Below are 22,542 nucleotides of genomic sequence, written 5' to 3'. Positions count from 1 at the left end.
TTAGGAATGTATTGAGCAACTCCCATTTTCTTTTAGAGTTGTTCTGGTGACTTATAAATTCTTTTTCGTAATAACTTTTCTTAGCCTTTTTGAGCAAAGAATTTAAGATGTTGCAGTACTTTTTGTATCTTGATGCCAATTTTGGATTGAAAGGTCGCTTCTTTGTTTTTTTGTATAAGTTTTCTTTTTACGCATGCTTTTAAGAAGACCCTTGGTTATCCAAGGACATCGAGGTGAATTGTAATGCCGTTTACATTTGCTAATAATTGTATTCCGAGACACGGCTTCTCGAAAAAAATCGCAGAAACTTTTGAGTGCACATTCAGTATTTCGCGTTGCACCTGATCAACTTCAGACCAATCGATATTACTCATATCTTCTATAAAGCTGCTCTTATCGAATACTTTGGCTAAGTATCGTGTACTGTCCGAGCTGGTCGACGAGTTAAAGATGATGAAAATAGGATAATGATCGCTAATATCAGTTTTAATCACCCCCGAGATAGGTGCAGGAGTGATGTTAGTTAATGCGTGATCTAGAAGCGTTTCTCTTCCATAAAGAGTGCATCTTGTTGGCGACGTTATGAGTTGCTCGTAACCAAATCCACTAAAGCAATCAGTATAATTTACACACAGCCTGTTGTCGATATCTAACAAATTGATATTGATATCACCCACTATGAGAACGTGTTTATTTTCTGCAGCTGATATGTTGAAAATGCGATCGAGGTGAATCATAAATTCAGATGAACATGATGATGGCGAACGGTATATACAGCCCAAAACAAATTTTTTTGAATCAACGGACAAAAAGGAATGATCAAGTTCAATCCATACCGACTCACACTGCGCAATAGGTATACTAATGTCGCGCCTTCTAGTGTAGGGGATTTTATCGGAAATAAATATAGCTGATCCTCCATGACAATCATTTGAGCGGTGACAGTATTCTGATTGATAAGACGGAAATCCAAACATGTTAGTATCAGCTTGACAAAGCCAGGTTTCGGTTATGCATATGAAAGAAAATGGAACAGAAAGGGAAGTAAGAAAGCTACTGATATTATCGTGATTACGCCGAGGGCTTCTTGCGTTCAAGTGAACGAGGCAAGGATTGTTGTCAGATATCAAAGATCGTACATTAGTGGGCGACCGAGAAGCCATGTTTCCCATATATGTTGCATTTCATGGTCGTAGTCAGAAAAGAAGGAAATCTATGTGAAAATGCGCAGATCTGAGTCTGCGAGAATGCGAAACACCCTGCTGTCGTTAGTCTTTCACGCCTTTATCTGGCAGTTTTCTGTCCACAGAAAGGACCACCTTTTTTCTTTCTTCAACGCAAGAGCCCTAGAAAACAACTTTTTGTTCTCGAGAGTCAAGTGATCGTTTACATACACGGCCCGATCAGTCGCATTACCGAAGCCGATCTGGCATGTGTGAATCCGAGCTTTTCGCGCCTTCTTAACAAATTCATTTTTCTTCTCGCGACAAACAAAACGTGCAATAATATTTTTTTCGCCAGATTTTGCAGCAACACGGTGAACACAATCAATGTCATCAGTCGAGACAGGACAGCCTATTGCTTGCCCAACCTGCTCAAGAATGGCTGCGCATTCTTCTCCTTGAGTGCTTGGGACGCCCTTTATTTCAACGTTGTTCATTCTGAAATACTGATCAAGGTCTTCCAGTTTTTTTCTGAGGGCTTCATTTTCATTAGCAAGGGCTTTGTTGGCAGCAATAAGCTCGTCCTGTCTTGCACGTATTGCATCATATTCCTTACTTAGAAATTCCACTGTATCGCAAAGCGAACCATGTTCGTCGATAGAACGGTTCTTGATTTTTTCTAGTAGCCTTCCTGTTAGGTCATTCACGAGGTCCTCTAACTTGTTTTCAAACTTTGTCTCGAGCGATTCGAGCCTTTTCGCGCGTTCAACATTTGATGGCATTCTAGTTTACGACAAGACAACAAACCAAAATGCACAATGGTTCAGCAGCAGCCGCGGTGAAGCTATTTTACAGAAAATACCTTAAAATGGAGCGCAACCAACCTGCAGATACAAGAAGAGGCGTTTACGGGATGTTGACTTTGCCGCGGACTGCTGCTGAATGTGGCGACGACGCTGTTCGCAGTCTTTTATAGCCCTTGTGGAGCGGCTAGCTTACTGCGCAGGTCCAGAGTGCCGCCAACAGAGGCTTGTAAGTCGATTCGAACGTCCTTCTGTCCACGTGGAAACTGATACGGTGATCGTCAATGCCACACCCTGCAGATACAAGAAGAGGCGTTTACGGGATGTTGACTTTGCCGCTGACTGCTGCTGAATGTGCTGAGTGTGCGACGTGCAGGGCGCGCACACTCAGTTTCTGCATCCGCAAAGGTATTATTCCGGATGAAGTCCTCGCGCTTTGCGGGGGCTTTTCGCCTTCCTTTGGCCATACAAGAAGGATTTTCAAGATTTTACGCGCTGAACTGTATCGCCACGTTCGCTTGCACCGGATTCGTCTTCGTGCGCATCTTCATACTTCCTTTGATTCATCTGTCGCTGGATCTCTACTGAAAAGGTACCTGCAATTGGCTGGACAAGCTACCGAAGCTTTTTGGATGCCTCAGCTGCACTATGTTCGTGAGCGGGTCACCACTGTTCGACGGATGGCCAAAAGAAAGGTTCATGTTCCTGAAGACCTCCAGCTTCCTGATGACGTCATTCAAGACCTAGAGTTGGGGCCGAAGTTCGGGCTTCAAAGAGAGAGGACCAATTCTGAACTCCTGACTGTCGATCGACAGGTGGCACGTCGTGCGACTGAAGGTGAGGAGGAAAGAATTACCTCTGAAGGAGTAGACGCCATTTCGCGTTGTAAACCTGTGTGCTCTCACATTCCTGTTAAGCGTGTTTTGTCGTACCTGGACAATAATTCGCTGTGTGTTTTGCAGGGAGATAAGGAAGGTGGCTTCGCAGTTTTTCGCGTTCATGCTTTTTGGAAAAAGCTGATGATGCTATTTCTAGGGTGTTCCATGTAAAAGACGGCGTATCGTTGAACAAAGTAAAAGCAAAGGCTATCCAATTGTGCAAAAATATGAACGTAGTTGGAACTCCAAAAAGTATTCAAAAAAGTAAGAAGAATAGCCTCGATGTATTTTTTATTGCAAAAACTCACAAAGTTAACACTCCTTTTCGAGTAATAGTTTCGGAAATAGGTACTTGGCAGCAAGAACTCTCTACTTTTTTGTTAGACAAACTCAATCTTCTCGAAGTTCGAGATCCGTTTTTAGTCAAGAGTTCTGATAGTATTTTAAGGTTCATGGAAGCTCATGAAAATGAAGGGCTAAGAGCTTTCTCAATTGACGTGACAGACCTGTACTATTCCCTCCCCCATCCACAAATGCTAAAATGTGTTGGAAGTAGCATTGATGAATTTGGTGCTGTTAAATTTTCTTCTGAGTCAGGTATATCCGCTGATAATTTTCTTACCTTGTAGGAATTTTATCTTACTTCGACGTTCATTAAATGGAACAATGATATTCTTTTGCAAAAGCACGGTATATGTATCAGCTCTTGCATCACCCCTGTCTTGAGCAATCTGTTTCTGGCAGAACTTGATAGAATTGTGGCATATCGTCTCGCAGAGACGACGGCTAAGAAGGTGTTCCGATATGTAGATTATTTTATTATTTTCATTGACAGCTTGGGGCAAAATTTCCAAAGTGACAGTAGAATGGCCTAGCGATGGACGAATAAGGTTTTTAGATTTAAGTGTCCAGTGTTCTGACAACCAGATCTTCTGGTGCTATAATCCGCGTGCTCAGAAAGCTTTACTCCCATTTCATTCCGGTCATTCCAAACTAACCAAGAGAGCCATCGTGGCGATTTGACTCAAAAACGCATTGAAAAAGTCATGTGCGCACCTTATGAAGCAGAGCTTCCATAATCAGATCACACGTTTACAAAGATCGGGCTATCCGGATCATGTTTTAGTTTCAGTTGCGGAAAAAGAGTTGAAAAGGATTCGTGCAAGGTCAAGCCAATCTAATGTTCTTGTCGATTCACCGGCAAAATCAAGACGCACGGCCATAATTTCATATGTTCCCCAGCTGTCACATAACCTTAAGAAAGTGGCACTTCGAAACAATATTAGGGTGCTATTTTCAGTACGTGATAAACTTGGTAAATTGTGTGTGCTGACGAATCCGTCACGTGGGGAAAGGAAGGGTGTTGTGCACAAAAAGGCATTCACACAAATTTGTGGAGAGCATTTCGTTCGTCATTTGTCTTATTCTGTTGACATGTGGGAAAAAATGTGTCGGCCAAACCAGTAGGTGTGTGAATGAGCGATTGAGAGAACACAATTACAAGTCGGATAAACTGCCGCCAGAAGGTTTTCTCACTCTGATAATTGATTGATATGTGGGGTTTAACGTCCCAAAACCACGATATGATTTTGAGAGACGCCGTAGTGGAGGACTCCGGAAATTTTGACCAATCGGGGTTCTTTAACGTGCACCCAAATCTGAGCACACGGGCCTACAACATTTCCGCCTCCATCGGAAATGCAGGTTTTCTCGCTCTTCACATTCACGCGTGTGGGTGCCGGCCTTTGTTCCAGAGTACAATCATAGTTGGTCGGCATAAAGATGACATGACTCGGTTGATCATAGAATCCGAACTTATTGATGCTCTTGGAGATGTTTGTATTAGCAAGCCTTCAATTGCCTTGTCACCCAAGGAACTGGCGTTCCTGCGTATGCAGTGATACGTGATTTTATCTGTCAGGTTTTTTGCTGTCCTATTTATCGTTTTTTCTTGTAGGTAGATGACATTGTCATGTATTTATCTGAATACACGTGCTTATCTGCTTGCTCGCCAGACGATTATGGCTTAAAAGCGGCTTGGAGGTCGAAAATAAACATGTTGTTGCTAGTAGCGCTCTGTCCTCTCAGTCTATTCTTTCCTGTGTTCGTTTTTTCGCCTCGCGCTACATAAATTTCTTTCAAATGTTTCACCAACAAGCCCACATCGCCACTCTTGTAAAGCAAGGAAGGCCACATGCGAAAAGCAGTAGATGAAAACGAGGAGTCGGCATGCTGAATCGGGTGACTTAAAAGCCGATCTTTTGTGATGGGTTGCGCCAGGGTGAAAGGGGCAATCAATCAAAAGCCCATGAAACAGAAAGAAATGAGGAGCAGGAAGGAGCAATAGTTTTGCATGGGTGATCGGAAAAGGAGAAGACATTTTGCAGAATTATCTTTGCCTCGAGGAAACCCCACCTGATAATCAGCCTTGGAAATTCCTTGAAGAATGGCTTACTTTTTATTGGTTCTCATTGTGTATGTGCCATGTCAAATAGGTTCAAGTGCCCACTTTGAAACATTTGTACTTGTTGGCTGGAATGTATTAAACTTGTGAATAAGGTGCGGCATTTTTTTTTTTGAAAAGCTGGATACTTTATTTAACATTTAGGATCGTTGAAGGCATGTCCTGCCAATATAAAATGCTGCGCCATTGCTTCCAGTTATTTGCCATGTCTTCTTGATGCTTATTTAATGAAACGTTAACAGGTTGTCCTGTTTGTTCAGTTGGCTTGAGAGCTGAGCTAGTTGGTGAGATATCATTTCAACATGTGGTGTAGTAGCACAACTTCGACGGGGACACAGAGGACAAGAAACGTGAGTGTCGTGTTTTCTTGTACTCTGCAGTCCCTGCTGAAGTTGCGCTACTACACCATATGTTAAAATGTTGCCCTGTTTGTGACAATATGTATATTTAATCATCTTGATAATGTTTGAACTAGTGTAGGTAAAACTAGATTTTATACAATGCTTAAGTCACTTTTAGTGCTTTTAATTCTAATATAACCTTGAAGGTGTTTCAGCTCCTAAATCTTTGACAACTAGGTATTATGTGTACAAAAAAAAAGGCGGGTTTACTTTTGCATGCACTAACACGTCGAAGAACGTTTTCCAAAGCGGCTCGTTGCTTGTCAATGCTGGGTAATACTTGCGAAGAATATTAATTAAGTTTGGAAGTGCGTTTCGGTATTTGATTGCAAAGGCTAGCGGCTGGTTAGGCTGTGCTACGGGATATGTTCAGCTAGTGATGACTTCCTAATTTGCAAGCTTCACTTTGGATTTTGTTCAGAGTGTTGTGCAGGTCATTTCGCCAAATGTCTCCTTTGGCTTGCTTGATTGGTTACTATAGGGATCGTTGTCGCTACAGATGCTTCTTAAACGCTTTGCCTGTTTTACGAATATTTCTTCTTTGTCATGTCATGAATGATGGCTTGTGTAGCCTATGTATTATAGTTGGCTATTCATTGGCATTATCTAGAGGGTAACCTTTGAATTCTCTGTGAAGGCAAGAACTCCCAGACAGCCCCATTAAGATGCCCATCGCAAGAATTCACCACTGAAGATTAAATTTGGCCAAACATGTTAGCAGCAAGAACAACATTGTAAACCAAACAAAGATCTTTTTTTTCTTTTTGTCCGGCTCTCCTACACATCCTTCCTCTTTAAAATTTCACTTGGCTCTGCTATGTTAATTTTTCTTTTCTAATTGGCATTGCCTGCTATATGTTTATGGTGGGGCAGAGGATTTGTCTTTTTTTCATACCTAACAATAAAGAATGTTTCAATAGATACTGTCATATCCAGAAAGTTAATTTTGCTGAAAGGGTGGTGCATGGTAAATTTACTACTAGGGTGAAACTTCTTATATTTGCCAATTAATACAATTGTCATGAATGCATGTCAAAAAGGAGGCTAGCAGCAGAGCTATCGAATCTATTCTTCAAAATGGTTCTATTTTCAATAATATCAGTGTTACCTCAAGACAACTTATCCACTGAAATATCAACAAACAATATTTAAACCAAGATAAATGCATGTCTTAGTCTCTGCTTATGATAGAGTTGTAAAGAACAAGTGGGTTGGATGTCATGTTTTGCCACTATTGAACCCACGTGATTGAAACTGTGGAAGGAAACTTTGGGGGGATTTATAGGCCTCTTCTGCTTTAGTCACGAGCAGTTTAGTTCCCTTCCCTGCACCAATGCGACATGGGTGAAATTACATTGTACAAACTCCGTAATCCCAATACCAGTTTGCTGTGCAGCTTTGCACTCGATTCACAAGCTTCTTGCGTGTATTTTACAGAAGTATTACGAGGATACTTAAGAGGAACAGTGGTGTTGTTTAGATTTACAAACTGCACTATAAGAACTCTAATGCCAATGCCATATGTTTCACTCTCCCGAGTTCATTATTAGCGTAAAAAAATAAGGTAGAAGGTTCACTATTGAAATTTGTGCGGAAATGTTCATGCGTGGCGTCAAAAATTTCTAAATGTATTTTTCATATTTTTGCAATTGTCTCAGTAATACTTTCTGAAACTTCGTTTGGTAGGTATATGACACCCACAGACGACAATGTTCTTCATTTTCATCGGTTATAAGCTATGTAGAACCCAGTAAATGCTATCAAAATTAATGATGCCATGGTGTTTGGTGAGACATTTTCTTTACGCGGTTTCGCACTTGCCAAGCGTCGTGTCGTGAAGAGTGGTGCTGTGAAATCATACTTCAATAGTATGCGAAAAATTATTTCGCTCTTTAGTGTCCCTTCAAAACCCAAAGAAAAAAAACTAACAAGAATGACGTAGAGTAGCTGACCAGCTCATTCAGCTGGCCCGAAGAGAAATGAAAGTCAGTGTAGTTGTAATGTTAGGTGTATCACATCTCAATGCGTATAATCCTATAGGAAGGAAAATGGGAACCGTGACACAGAGGACAATTTATTGCAACAGACACACATTACATGTACATTTAAACGAGCCCGGGCCCTGCTTCTCTCAAACAAGCAAAAGAAATATGCAGTCTCACAAGTCTGCAGCACTGTGGTACCTCGTGAGGCCCCGTTCATATGCTCGAGTAGAGCACTATGAAAATACCTTCGAACAATTTAACCGTTGTGCGCTCCGTTAAAAAAAGGTTTCCAGTCAAGATAACTGGGTTGTTAGCCACTCGTTGCAACAAAAAAATGACACATCCAGTTTTTGTGTCTGTGCTCTATTACCATTATTTACTAACTGAATTGGAACTACCAAATACAACTGCCAAACAAAGTACATCGCCTTTTGAAGGCATCTATTGGCAAACAAAAGAATGAATTATGGCCGTTGGATAGGCGCTGATAAAAACAGAAGTGGGCCCGCTTTCTTTAGCTGTAGGTTGATGGTACTGTAGCCAGTCTCCGCTGAGCTCAGGCCACGTGCTCACGTTTTCCCTTTCATAAAGGATGACAGTGTTTCGCCATGCTGACTATGACTGGTAACGTGGGAATTGTGTCCTCACAAGCTGAAAGGCTACACATGGCTGAAGATTGCCCTCATTTACACAACTTGTTTGATGGACATGCGAGTTTCACCATGGTGTACTAAAGCTTGAAACAGTGCAAACGTATTTGGTATGCTGTGTTTTTTTCTTTTTGCGTAGGGGTACAAGCTGTCCAGGTTCTTAGTACTTCAAAGTGAGTAATGCACACTGGCCCAAGCACTACCTCCAACTTCGTACTACTGTAAAATCCCGAGAAATCACCCCTCGACGTTGAAAGATGATCTGGAAGGGGACCCTTGCTTGGTCTCGGACACTAATTCAATATAGAAGTGCCTTTAAGAAAAATTCACACGTATTTACTGTTTTACAGACCCGTGGAGAATCCTTGTGTGAAATTTCAGGTGTTATGACAAGGCGGGAAAGATATTCTACAAATGTTCAGACAATTTGTGACAACTCAGAATGCAGCCTCGAGGCATCACACTGTAAAAGTGTTAAAAAAATCTTCCGCATATGTAAGGACTCTCAGAACTTTAGTTCCAAAGAACTGCTGCTGCAGAATTTCGTTGTGGAGATAGGTTAAAAAATAAGCGCGGGAGGGGAGGGGGCGCTTGCTCGGTCATTGGCACATATTCAAGATCTCCTGTAAAATAAAAAGGGGCGCTTGCTCTGTATTTTACAGTGCCCACTCGCGATTGAAGTTGTAATGGAGGCACTAGCATGTCCTTTTTTCATAGCATTGCCAGGGCTGCGCAAGAGGCCTATTGAATGCGACTACCCGTACAACCAAGGCACGCTCGCCACCAATTCAGCTGCTCTATCTGCGAGTGTTCTCTTCACGCTATTTTAACTGTGCTATACTTTACAGTAAAAATGCACACCTATTTTCATTATTTTGTGTTTAACAACCAATTTTGCTTAAATATCTGCAGTCTGAACAAAGTGGACACTTATTACAGTTTCTGATGAGAATTTATGCTTTGAATTGCAGCCCGAGTCATGCAGTGAAGTTCGTACATGCACAGCTTACTCACCGCCACCTTTATTTGGGAGTGGAAAGATAGGCTGCTGCTTGAATTGTACAGGAAAATAAAGGAGAAAGTGGAATACTTTGCCATGTCTGTTACAGGTAGGTGTACTTGCTGCCAAGGACCTCAAAGGAGGATAAGTGACAGTGGTGGAAATGAATCTGCACTCCAGCCAAGTGCGAAACGCGCTAAGTCAGCAACATCATTGAAACGAACCACAAGTTAAGATTTAAAAACTGCTAATAAAGCATTGTCTTGGCTTCATCATCCAACATGTGGTCGTTTTCATAATGTATTTATTTTTCCTGCATCAAAAACCTCAAGCTGAGCATGCTATCGTTATTACTAGCGCATATGTTTGCAGGTGCTTATTTTGCTGCAATCTTGAATAGGATATTTACTACTAAAAGTGCTCAGTGGCATTAATGTTTATATGCTCCCTCGCTTGGTTTTAAGATGCACTTTTTTTAGATTTCCACTTGTCTGTAATTGCGGAGTATTCATATTGATCCTTGAGACGTGTAGTAAATAACAAGCAACTTTTTCAAGCAAGGTTAACTTAGAATTTTCGATTATATGTGGGGTTCAACGTCCCAGAGCCATCATATGATTATGAGAGATGCCTAACTTTGCATTTTCCTGTCAGCAACTTTTATTAAACATTTGTATTTGTCTTGAACATTTATTTCTCAGACAGTATAGCTGCATGACTGCCGCACGATGATATAGAATTAGAATGTGTAATAGGGATGCAAGAATTTTGTTGTTGATTTGGAAAAGGCGTGTGTACGAGCCAACTTGAACACATCAAAAACTGTTTCAAACATTCCTCCCATGCAGTTTGCTGGTGAACTTGTCATCTGGTATGAACAAATATTTGTTAAAACGTTTCAAGGTCATTGGGAAGGCCTTGAAAAACCACACTGCTAAATAATGCCATAAAGTTTGTGATAAACCAGACATTCTACAACATTCCACATAAAAAAACTGGGAGCAAGGTTTTGCAAGCAGTGTGCATTTATGCTGGCTCAAAGAGGAATTAATAAAGTTAAGCTCTACGGTTTCATGCCGCAAGACTAAAATCTGGTTATGAGATGCGCTGTTTCAAGTGAAAGCCTAATTATTTTGACCTCATAATCTCGCTGAGTGCATGGCACTAGCACATTAGTACATATCGCATAATGTGACTGCTGTGATTTGAAATCAATTCTGTGATCTCGTGCAGAACTGCACACAGTGGTGGATCCCAAGGGGGATGGTAGGGGCGATTGCCCCCCCCCTAAATCCTGTCAGTACCCCCTCCCCCTCTCTTCAGTGCTTGACTTCCACCTGCTATCACCAATTAAGACAAATGAGTGGGATTGCTTTGAGCACACAATAATAGTATTTATGCTATGATAGAGTTTTTATGCTAGTAAAAAAGACAAAGAAGTGATGACCACGCCCCTCTCTCCAGTGTTACTTTAAGCCTCCCCCCTCCCCTTAAAATAAATGACTGGATCCACCCCTGACTGCATAGCACCATTTTCCTCAACCCTAGGGGCAGAATAGAGATGCAGACTCTTTTTCTTTTAATGTACTACTTCATATTTGAATAGACAGCCGTATTTACACTGATGATTTTTAAAACTACATGTGTAGACCAAAAAAGCATGTAAATGCGACCGATGGTATAGCCTCCTGTATGAACAAACAATATTGCTCATATGCTCCACAGCAAAAATGCTGAATAACGTCACTGCCTTAAACAATGGTTTTAAAAAAAACCTCTTCGGGGTGACTGGGAGATGTGACATATTGCCACCTGGTGTTCTGTGCCAGTAAACAGTGAGCCAGTTCTGTGCCAGTGAACGAAAAAGACGAAGAGGAGCAACCTGTGCCAGCGGAGACGTCCTTCTTTGTGTCTCAGATTTTTGACAGTCGCATCCCCTTGTACGTTTCTTCGAGCTCCTAGCGCGTGACAACTGGGGGAGGTGCTGGGTACCCTATGCATCGAACCCCTCCCAGTGCAAGAGGCTCTAGCCCCTTATAGGTGGTTATGCCTGTTCACCGTGCTAGCCGAAAGATCCGTGGACTGGACCCCGAGTTCGGACTCTCAGAGAGGATGACGGCCCCAACTATCCCAGGCAGCGCCGTCCCAAGTGGCTCCAACCTAGCCGGTATAGAAGGCGTAACGCCAATGCACTATGCGCTGTTCAAACCATGAACGCCGAATCCCTTTCATGGTGCTGTCCATGAGGATTTTGAGGAGTGGCTAGTCCACTATGACTTTGTTGCCGCTCATAACATGGGGAATGACACAGACAAACTCCGACATGTCTACTTCAGTTTGAATGACGGGGCGCGTGTTTGGTAAAAAAACCGGGCAGGTCTGTTCACGTCATGGGTGGACTTCAAACGCCGGCTTCTCGAAACGTATGCAAGTCCCGATCGCCAAGAGCGAGCTGAACGTGAAGTCGAGTGCCGTATGCAAATGCCAAATGAAAGCGTAGCAATGTATGTTGAGGACATGACGCGTCTTTTTCGACGAGCTGACCCTCACGTGCCGAAAAAGAAGGTGCGATACCTGATGCGTGGAGTGAAGGAGCAGTTGTTCGGTGGTCTTCTAAGCAGCCTGAAGCCGTCCTAATTGAAAGCACGCTTCGGCAACGGACGCAGACATACGAGCGACAAGTAAACTTTGCCTCTGCTACGGACTACATGGGCGGCCTTGGGGGCCACGTCGACTTCTTCCGAGAGCTCATACGCTCTGTAATCTGCGAAGAACTGCAGAAGTTATCAGTGCCCTCAGCCCCCACTGTCAGTTATTTGTCCGGCATTGTCCGAGATGAAGTTCAGCACGCACTAAGAGAACCGTCCGGTCAGACAGAGCCGCGACCCCTACATGACTTCCCTCGTAAGTCGTATGCGCAAACTCTGCTCCAGCCAGCACCACCTATGGCTCCGCCTCCCATCGCAGTCCCTGCCATGCTTCGGTCAGACCAAACTCTGCGCCAACCTGCACCACATTTCACTCCGCCTCATATCACGGCCCCAGCCATGCTTCAGGCAGTCCTAGCGGGCCCGTACCTCAGCGACCGATTCCGGGAAAATCAGACGTGTGGCGAGCCCCTGATCGACGCCCTTTTTGCTATCACTGTGACGAACCTGGGCACATCCACCGACAGTGCACTTATTGATAGCTGGGACTTCGTGGTTTTTTGGCCAACTCCGCACCTCCTAGGTTCGGCCAGCGGCCTCCGGAAATTGCGGACTACGTTGCCCAGCAGCACGTATCAACATCTCAGCACCACTCACGTTCTCCATCAGCACAACTCACGTTCTCCATCACCGCGGCGGTTCTCGCCGAATCATAGCACCTATTCGGGCGGGGTGCAGGGCCGGTCACCTAGCCCGCGTCGGGAAAACTAGCCACAGCGATCTTCGGGGGCAAGGCCGCTCAGACTGGTCATGCTGAAGGCCCCTTATCCACGCAGACTGAAGATACCGATGATACATCGACAACGAGTTCACCGGCTGATTGCGGAAGAGTTTCCTTAGATATTCCTTTTCTGATAGATGTTCGCGAAGTCATCGCTTTAGTGGACAGTGGTGCGGACTATTCCATTACTAGCGAAAAACTGGCCGGCCTTTTGAAGAAAGTAACGACGCCTTGGAGCTGAACACCAATTCATACAGCTGGCGGGCATATCGTCACGCCATTCGGTATGTGCACGGCAAAATTGCAAGTCCGTGGTTGTACATTTGCTGTCAGAGCATTCTCCGGCAGTGTTCTCGAGACCTGATCATTGGCATGGATTTTCTCAGGCAGCATTGTGCTATAATTGCGATTCGATGACGTCTAGTCATTTTCGCGACCACAAACGCCACAACAGCTTACGCGGACCCCAGCCACTCCCGAGCGTCTCTTCACGTTATCGACGACGCTGTCACACTACCACCCCGTGCAACTGTTGTGGTTCAAGTGGCGTGGAACGGAGTGATGCACGGTGAAGCATTCGTGGAAAGCAATCACTTGCTTTTGCTGTCTCAGGGTGTCTGCGTAGCAAGAAGCCTCGTTGACATTCGTGATGATCACTGCGACATTTCTATCACAAACTTCAGCTACGAGCACCGGCACCTTTTTCCTGAAACTGTCATCGCTTATGCTGACCCAGTCGCCAATGTCACCGAGTGTTTTGCTTCCGCACTGCTGAAGCGCCTTTCCACAGCGTCGACATCAATCCAACGCTTTCTGAAGCGAACAAGCAGCGTTTGAGCGAGCTGTTGCTGGAATTCCTCACATGCTTTGCACATTCTTCGAAGATATGTCAAACACAGATTACTAAACACCGTATTATCACCTAGGACTACACGCATCCCATAGGGCAGCAGCATTATTGTGTTTCGTCAACCGAACGGCACGCGATTCAATCGCAGGTTAAGGAAATGCTTCAGGATGGCGTGATACAGCCTTCAAGCAGCCCTTGGTGTTCACCAGTCGTTCTTAGGAAAAAGAAAGATGGCACTTTTCGCTTTTGTGTCCACTACAGGAAGTTGAACAATGTCACAAAGAAAGACGTGTACTCATTGCCCAGAGTGGATGATTCTCTGGACAGGCTACGGCACGCGAAGTATTTTTCCTCCATTGACTTGAAGGCAAATAGAGGTTATTGGCAAATAGAGGTCGATGAACGTGACCGAGAAAAAACGCTTTTGTAACGCCGGAAAGCCATTATGAATTCAAAGTGCTCCCTTTCAGCCTCTGTTCCGCTCCAGCCACATTCCAGCGAATGATGGTCACCGTCCTGGCAGACCTCAAGTGGAAAAGCTGTCTGGTCTACCTCGATGATGTCGTTGTGTTTTCAGAAACGGTTGACGAGCATCTTCGTCGCCTCCGGAATGTGCTCGAAGCCATCTAATATCGGTCATTCTTACACTCAAGCCTGAGAAATGTCATTTCGGCTATGAAGAATTAAAGTTTCTTGGTCACGTCGTGAGCGCCGTTGGTGTTCGGCCTGATCCTGACAAAACTGCTGCCGTCGCCGCTTTTCCAACTCCAACTGACAAGAAAAGTCTTCGACGATTTTTTGGGTCTGTGCGCGTATTACTGGCGCTTTATTGAAAATTTCTCCGACATTGCGGAGCCACTATTACGCCTCACGCGTGATGGCACACCATTTGTCTGGGCTGACGAACAGCAGACTGCTTCTGCGGAACTACAGCACCGGCTCTCTTCCCCTCCCGTGCTAGGCCACTTCGATGAAGGTGCTGACACAGAGTACGCACTGATGCCAGCAATATTGGTCTTGGAGCTATTTTGGTACAACGACAAGACGGCATTGAACGGGTAATAGCCTACGCAAGTTGCACATTGTCTCGCGCACAATCTAACTATTCTACGTCAGAGAAAGAATGTCTCGCGGTCATTTGGGCAATTACAAAGTTCAGGCCATATCTCTATGGAAGACCATTTAAAGTGGTGACTGATCATCATGCTTTGTGCTGGTTGACCAATCTACGAGACCCTTCAGGACGATTAGCACGATGGAGTCTGCGCCTACAGGCATTTGATGTCACCATCGTGTACAAGTCAGGCAAAAAGCAGGAAGATGCCTACACTTATCACGAGCACCTCTTCGATCCGCCAGTATAAGCGCAGAAGAGGATGGCACCTTCGTGGCAACTCTGAGCAGGCCGGATTTTATGTCTCATCAACGAAATGACGCCGATCTAAGAATGATTATAGATCACTTAGAAGGTGGCACCGCGCCCATTCCTCGTCCAATGTCGCGAACGTTGCCATCATTTTGCCTACGAAATGGCGTCTTATACAAAAAGAACACCGGTGCTGGTGACAGATCTCACCTTCTCGTCGTGCCTGAAGCCCTCTGCGATCACGTCTCATTAGCTTGCCACGACGAGTCCACATCCGGCCATCTGGGCTACTCGAGAACTATGGATCGGGTGCGACAACACTACTACTGGCCTAAATTGTCTGCCTGTGTCAAACGCTACGTGAAGGGATGCCGTGAATGCCAGCGTCGCAAGACACCACCCTGAAAGCCCGCAGGCCATCTACAACCGATCGATCCACCTCCTACACCATTTGACGAAGTGGAAATGGACCTCCTAGGCCCGTTTCCTTTATCTTTTTCCGGCAACAAATGGATTATTGTCGCAACCGATTACTTGACGCGTTATGCTGAGACGAAGGCATTGCCACGAGGGACCGCAGCTGAAGTTGCCAGTTTTTATGGATCAAATTGTGCTACAGCATGGCGCCCCATCATATGTTATCACTGATCGAGGGACATTATTCACATCGAAGCTCTTGGATGATATCTTCAGGTTGAGTTATACAACCCATCGAAAGACCACTGCGTATCACCCTCAGAGCAATGGGTTAACAGAAAGGCTAAACGAAACGCTAGCTGACATGATCTCTATGTACGTGGATGTGCAGCACAAAACGTGGGACGACATTCTGCCGCACGTAACATTTGCGTACAACACTGCAACGCAGGAAACTACACACTTCACGCCATTTAGGCTCGTTTATGGTCGAGATGTCAGAACTATGCTAGACGCCATGATTCCGTATGAGGACATCGACAAGTTCGACCAATTAGCCCCCGACATCAATGAGTACATTCAGCACGCTGAGGAAGCACGTCAGTTGGCCCATGTGCACATCAGAACTCAACAGTGCGCAGATGCACAGCAGTACAACATCCACCATCGAGAAGTTAATTATGAACCTGGTGACCAAGCTTGGGTTTGGACACCCATTAGTCAGCGAGGTCGCAGTGAGAAACCCTTGAGGAAGTACTTTGGACCTTACAAAGTACTCAGACGTGTGAGCGACATCAACTACGAAGTGGCTCCAGATGGAGGCTCACCATCATCCCAGCGCAGGTTACCACGCCCAGAGACTGTACTTGTCGTCCACTTAAAACCATACTTTACGCGGTGATGCGAATTTTTCTCGTGTGCCAGTGAACTCTTTATGTGAACAGTGAATGCCGTTTATTTCTTATTACCGGCCCCAGGACGCATTTTCTCTCGTGCGCTACTTTGTTTAATGTTTGTTTATGTTGCCTACTTTGACCCACTACTGTGCACACTTTTCTTGAGCATCGTGTCGATGCTCTCTTGGGGGGAGGAGTAATGCCACCTGGTGTTCTGTGCCAGTGAACAGTGAGCCAGTTCTGTGCCAGTGAACGAAGAAGATGAAGACGAGCAACCCTTGCCAGCGGAGACGTCCTTCTTTGTGTCTCAGATTTTTGACAGTCGCGTCCTCTTGCACGTTTCTTTGAGCTCCTAGCGCATGACAATATTAAGCTGTTTTGCCATCTAGCATCGGACACAATGCTAAGTCGGAGTGAAATATAACAAAGACTGGCAATGTTAATACGACTTCTGGGTTTAAATGTCATTAATAAAATGCACAGGCATAAAAACAGGATAAGTATGGTGCTACTATATATAAATACAACAAAGTGGAGCTTCAATACTAATTATTTAAATTCAATTAGTTCTGTGGCTATGGAAATCACCAGCAATGCTTTTACTGAAAGATATGTTACCCCCTTCATGAGATGCAATAAAATATCACATTTGAATTATGCAACTTTACTGTTCACTAAGTTAAGACATTTGTTATTAGATCATTTGTGATGTGTTTAAAAATCTGTGAAAATGCATGGCAATTGAAACAGTAACTGTTCAATCAGAGCAAAAATATTCTATTCATTACAGTACTGTTCAATATGTTACGATGCCATCCTGGCACGCTAAATAAAATCCGAATAACTTGTGACAATCTTGACTTCAGTAGTATTTGAATTTCTAGACATTCAACGTTCAGGAATTATCAGTTTGTTAATGAATAGGAAAAAAAGCTATATAAAGAGTAAAAATGGAGATAAGTATAACATTGTTCCAAGGCCAGCAAAAGAGATTAAGACCTATAAATCAGTTGACTTTCCTTGGTGTTAGCAGAGGGTGTTAAAACTTTACTGCCAAAAACTAGCAAAGGTTTTTTTAAAGACGATAGCCTTTCTTGGGGTCCTTCGACGAAAAAGTTTTGGTCTGTCTGTCTGTACATTTGTCTGTCCGCCCTAACACTATCTCAAAAGGCACCAAACTGCCAACCCCACCCGCAGCGCCCACCAATATTGCTCAATATTGCTCATTAGCTGTGTGATTGTCAATTAAAGAGCAATTATTGCGCATATCTGAGGTGCCACAACAACGCTTCGATGTTTTGTATGTCTGCCTTTATACTAGAAGAGCCACACACAAGTAACTCTAAGGAATGTAGCATTTATCGTGCTGCGCTGACAATGCAACGCGATGTTCAGAAAGGTGTTTCCAAAGCTTTGCTACGACGTCACTGTGGTGGCACCTGCCCGTGGCTTTGAGTTCTACACCTTATCACCTCCGAGACTGGCGCGCATCTTTCTCTGTGGGCTGCACGCCTTCGTTTTCGGAGATAACTGCCAGATGTCTGTGTCTAACATGCCTTGAATCGCTCGTTCGCCTCCGCTACATGCACGAAGCACTCTAACGCAGCGCCTCCAGAATACCATTCACCGATTTTCTTGCGCAGATCAAATAAACGTTTTGTTCACTCTCTTCAGATGCAAGATTATCGTCTTTCGATAACTTTTGCAATGTAACGTGCAGATTTGGAACCAATTTTTTCAATCACAATCAAGAGAAGCCTTGCCTTGGTTTTTCTGCTTAGGAAGCATTTTCTTTTTGACCACTAAGGCCTCCTCAGGGGGTGTTATAGCACCTAAAGATTATAAGTACTTTTACCTCCTCAACTAATTCTAACCAGACAAACTTCCTAGTTGAAATGTATGGCTGCAAAAGGTAAATGAAATTCTTTTATTATGCTTTTAATGGTCAGCAACGTAGGTTCCTGCTGTGCATAAACCTGCAAGCACAGAAACTTATGCAAGTACAAAAAATCTGTACTTGGTGACGGACTCCCAATAGGGATGTGATCAAGTGCTCCGAGCTGTTATTTAACTGCAAATAACTTGCTTAAAGTGCCGCAGCTGTATTTTCGTACCTATTGACCACATATTTTAGACAAATACTATTACGCTGTGCAATAATCAGGAGGCATAAAGTACTATTTGGGTGCTGTTTAAAAACTAATGAACCAGCTGTTGTCGATCGTCTGAGCATGTTTTCACAACCAAAAGTTTACAGAGGCAAATGTTACAATAGAATTTATTATGCATTAAATATGTCAAGCAGTGGTTTTTGAGTTGCAGTTGAAAATTGCAATATGGTAGTGCATAATCAAAGTGTCAAGGCCCTCCTCTGCCCTGGTCTTTTTATTAATGTATGAGATGTGATCTTCTAATAATTAATTTGCATTATGAAGTGGGAAAAAGCAACAAGACCATAACTGATATTTCTTGCCCAAAATAAATTACTGCTCATCATGAAAAAAGATGCTCTGACCAAAATACGCCGTACTTTAGTGCACTGTGGAATGTACCATAATGTTCACATTATCGCTTTCCATAAACTTATCAAACTACACCTTCACATACAACGAAGACCTATACATAGCCTTCATAGATTACGAGAAGGCGTTTGACTCAGTCAAGACATCAGCAGTAATGCAGGCGCTACGGAATCAAGGCAACGAAGTACCCTACATAAACATACTGGAAGAAATCTACAGTGGATCCACAGCCATCATAAAGAAAGCCAAAGAATCCCAATAAAGAAGCGTGTAAGGCAGGGAGACACGATCTCTCCAATGCTATTCACCATGTGCTTACAGGAGGTATTCAGGACCTTAGACTGGGAAGAGTTAGGGATAAGAGTTGATGGAGAGTACCTAGTAACCTGCGATTCACTGATGACATCGTCTTGATGGCATCGCCTTGAACTCAGGAGATGAATTACAGCTCACAATTACAGAACTGAACATAGAAAGCAGGAAAGTAGGTCTGAAAATGAATGTGCACAAAACTAAAGTGATGTGCTACTGTCTCGGCAGAAACCAGCACTGAGCTGAGCCACAGAACACCTACTGGCTGAGCCAGCTGAGCCTGGATGGATGGATATGGCTATACCCTTTAGATCGAGCAGCGGTTTACGCCACCTAGCCGTAATACTTAGTGAACCAAAAACGAGATTTATCTTTTTTTTCTTTAAATAGTGATGTTGAGGACTGGTACTTTGCAGTGAAGGGTTTAATTTTCATTCGTGCCTTGACTTTAGCCACCAATCAGATAACCTCCTTCCAGTTAATTCTACCCGCTTAAAGTCTATTTTGCCCTCCCTGTCTCTAAGCCCCAGTGCTCTGAAAAACTCTGCGCCATCATCCTGAACTATAGGGTGACGCCCTTTAAAGAACATTATCAAGTGTTCGGCAGTTTCCTCCTCCTCTCCACACGCACTGCATACCGTGTCTACCCCTTTGTATTTGGCCCGATCTGTCTTGGTTCGCAATACTCCCGTCCTCGCCTCAAACAGTAGAGAACTACCCCGAGTATGATCATTGATCCTTTCCTTGGCAGTTTCCTGCTTAAAAGTTCAATAAATCTTAATCATGCCAATTCTCCACATATCGGTGTTCGTTTCCTTCACCTTCTTAACCAACAGTTCTTTTTGGTTTGGCCCCCTGCTGTTTTCTAAGTATTTATGCGTCAATTTTCTAGTTCCCTTCCTCCATTTTGTATCGACATTCTTCATGTACAAGTAGCTGAAAACCTTCCTAGCTCAACGCTCCTCCCCCCGTTTCTCTCGATCGCTTCTGAAATTTTATCTCGCTGTTAGATTCCCTGCCCTCAAGTGATGTCCATACCATATCACTTTGTGCTTCCTGATTTAGTGTATTCCCGTGAGCTCCTAAAGAAGCCGACCTATTCCACGCTGCTTAATTTCTAATCTTGCTTGAACTGCTGATCTCATGCACAAGACCGCATTGCCGAACGTCAGACCAGAAACCATGACCGCTTTTCATATTCCTCTCACAACAGCATACCTATTGTAATTCCACAGTGCCCTATTTTTCATCACTGCTGGATTCCTGTTACCTTTAGTCGTCACGAATATTTCGTGTTTCCTTAGGTACTCGGTCCTATTGCTTATTCATACGCCCAGATATTTGTATTTATCAGCTATCTCTAGCATGGCCTCCTGTATTCTAAGCTCACTACCTTCATTATCATTAAGAATCATGACTGCTGATTTTTTCTTACTGATTCTGAAATCTAACCTATCTTCCTCATTACCGCAGATGTCCATCAATCTCTGCAAATCTTCCTTGTTGTCGGCCATTAGCACTATATCATCTGCGTACATTAATGCTGGTAGCGCCATATCAATGAGTTTTCCTTGTTTGACAAAAGAGAAGTTGAAGCCAAGTCCACTTCCCTCTAATTTGGCCTCTAATCTGTGTAGGTACGTCATGAATTACAAGGGTGACAGAGGAGACCCCTGCCTAAGCCCCCGTTTTACCTCTGCAGCTTGGATACCTGTTTTTCCCACTTTATAACAACCTTGTTACTTTTATAGACATCCTTTAAAAGATTAGTGACTCCATCTTCCACACCTAGTGTGTCCAGTATTCCCCACAAGTCCTCTTGAACCACGCTATGGTACGCTCCGTTGATATCCAAAAATGCTAGCCACAGGGGCCTGTGTTCCTTTTCTGCTATTTCGATGCACTGCGTCAGTAAGAACAGATTGTCTTCAGTTTCAGTTTTCAGTTTTATTGAGCATTTTCTTCACAGTGTTGCGGAAAGAAAACGCAAGGATAAGAGCAAAAAGCTGCTATGTTAGTTGTTTGACGAGGCCCCTACCCCTTTTCACTTGCCAATACAATTCCACAGCGCACTAACATGAAAAAAATAATTTAATGTCGATTTTCAAAACTTGAAGTAATTAGGAAATAAAAAGAGAAGGCATCAAAATTACATCAGTTTCTGCTTTACATAAAATAAGCAAACCACAAAGAGAGAAAAACAATAAATAAAACAAGAAAACAGCGTACGGTCAATCATGAAACATTGCACACATTGCTATACGGCTGACAAAGTATAACAAATTGATTACAAGACGTTTACAACACTGTGTATGCGAAAAGCACAAGTTTTGATGTACAAGGGAAACACTGACGAGTGAAATGTTACATGTTTCACTCGTAAAAAAAGCCACGAAAAAAATGGCAAAGAAAGCAAACATCATAGGATGCCATGTTACACACGAGCACTATTATAGGGTGTTTCTTTCACATATAGTATTTTAGCCGGACAATAAGAAGAAGCTAAACTACACGCCGCCATTCTGGATGAGAAGCTTCTTAAGTTGCTTTTATGTATATTAAAGATGTCAATGTTTTTATTTTCAAACATGTTAAAACAAGCAGGAATACAGTGTTCAAGTCTTCTCAAACCATGATTAGTTCGTGAATAAGGAACGAACCAGTAAGGCCTTTTCCGAATGTCGTAATAGGATTGTGTAGTTTTTCTGAGGTTACACAGTTTAAAACAACAAGCGCTGTTTGATAGCAAGCTTTGTTTGTATTTCATAATAAGGTTAAATCTGTGTATGTGATCGATCAGTAAAATGTTATATTCTCTAAATAAATCACTTGTATGTGCGTCGTATGGTACGTTTGCAATATAATGAATCACTTTTTTTCTGCAGTAAAAATATTTTGTTCCGATTTTCTTTAGATGTATCTGCCCACACTAGACTACAATGGTTTATGTGAGATGAAAACAACGTATTATAGACTAAATGTTTAATGTTTGCTGGAAGCATCTGTCGAAGTTTAGAGAGTATATTATACGTCCTAGCTATATTACTAGTTACTTTATTAACATGTTTGTTCCAATTAGGATTTTGATTAAAAATTACTCCTAATGATGAAACTTCTTTGACAACCTCAATTTTTTCGGGCCCTAGGTGTATATCCAAACCACGACACAGAGCTTTCTGAACTGGTGTGAATACCACAGCTTTGGATTTTTTTGTGTTGATCATTAAATAATTTGCAGTATACTCCATATGAAGATGTCGTTAAGAATGTTGTTGGCTGTGTCTGCAAGCTTACCTAAATCATTACCATGATAAAATATACTAGTGTCATCTGCATAAACTATGAAGTCCCCATATTTGCTGACACTTATGTTGTTTATATAAATATTATACAGTAGGGGCCCTAA

This window comes from Rhipicephalus microplus, chromosome 5, assembly GCF_043290135.1.
Source record: "Rhipicephalus microplus isolate Deutch F79 chromosome 5, USDA_Rmic, whole genome shotgun sequence".
Classification (NCBI taxonomy): domain Eukaryota; kingdom Metazoa; phylum Arthropoda; class Arachnida; order Ixodida; family Ixodidae; genus Rhipicephalus; species Rhipicephalus microplus.
Note: the sequence above shows the minus strand (reverse complement) of the source record.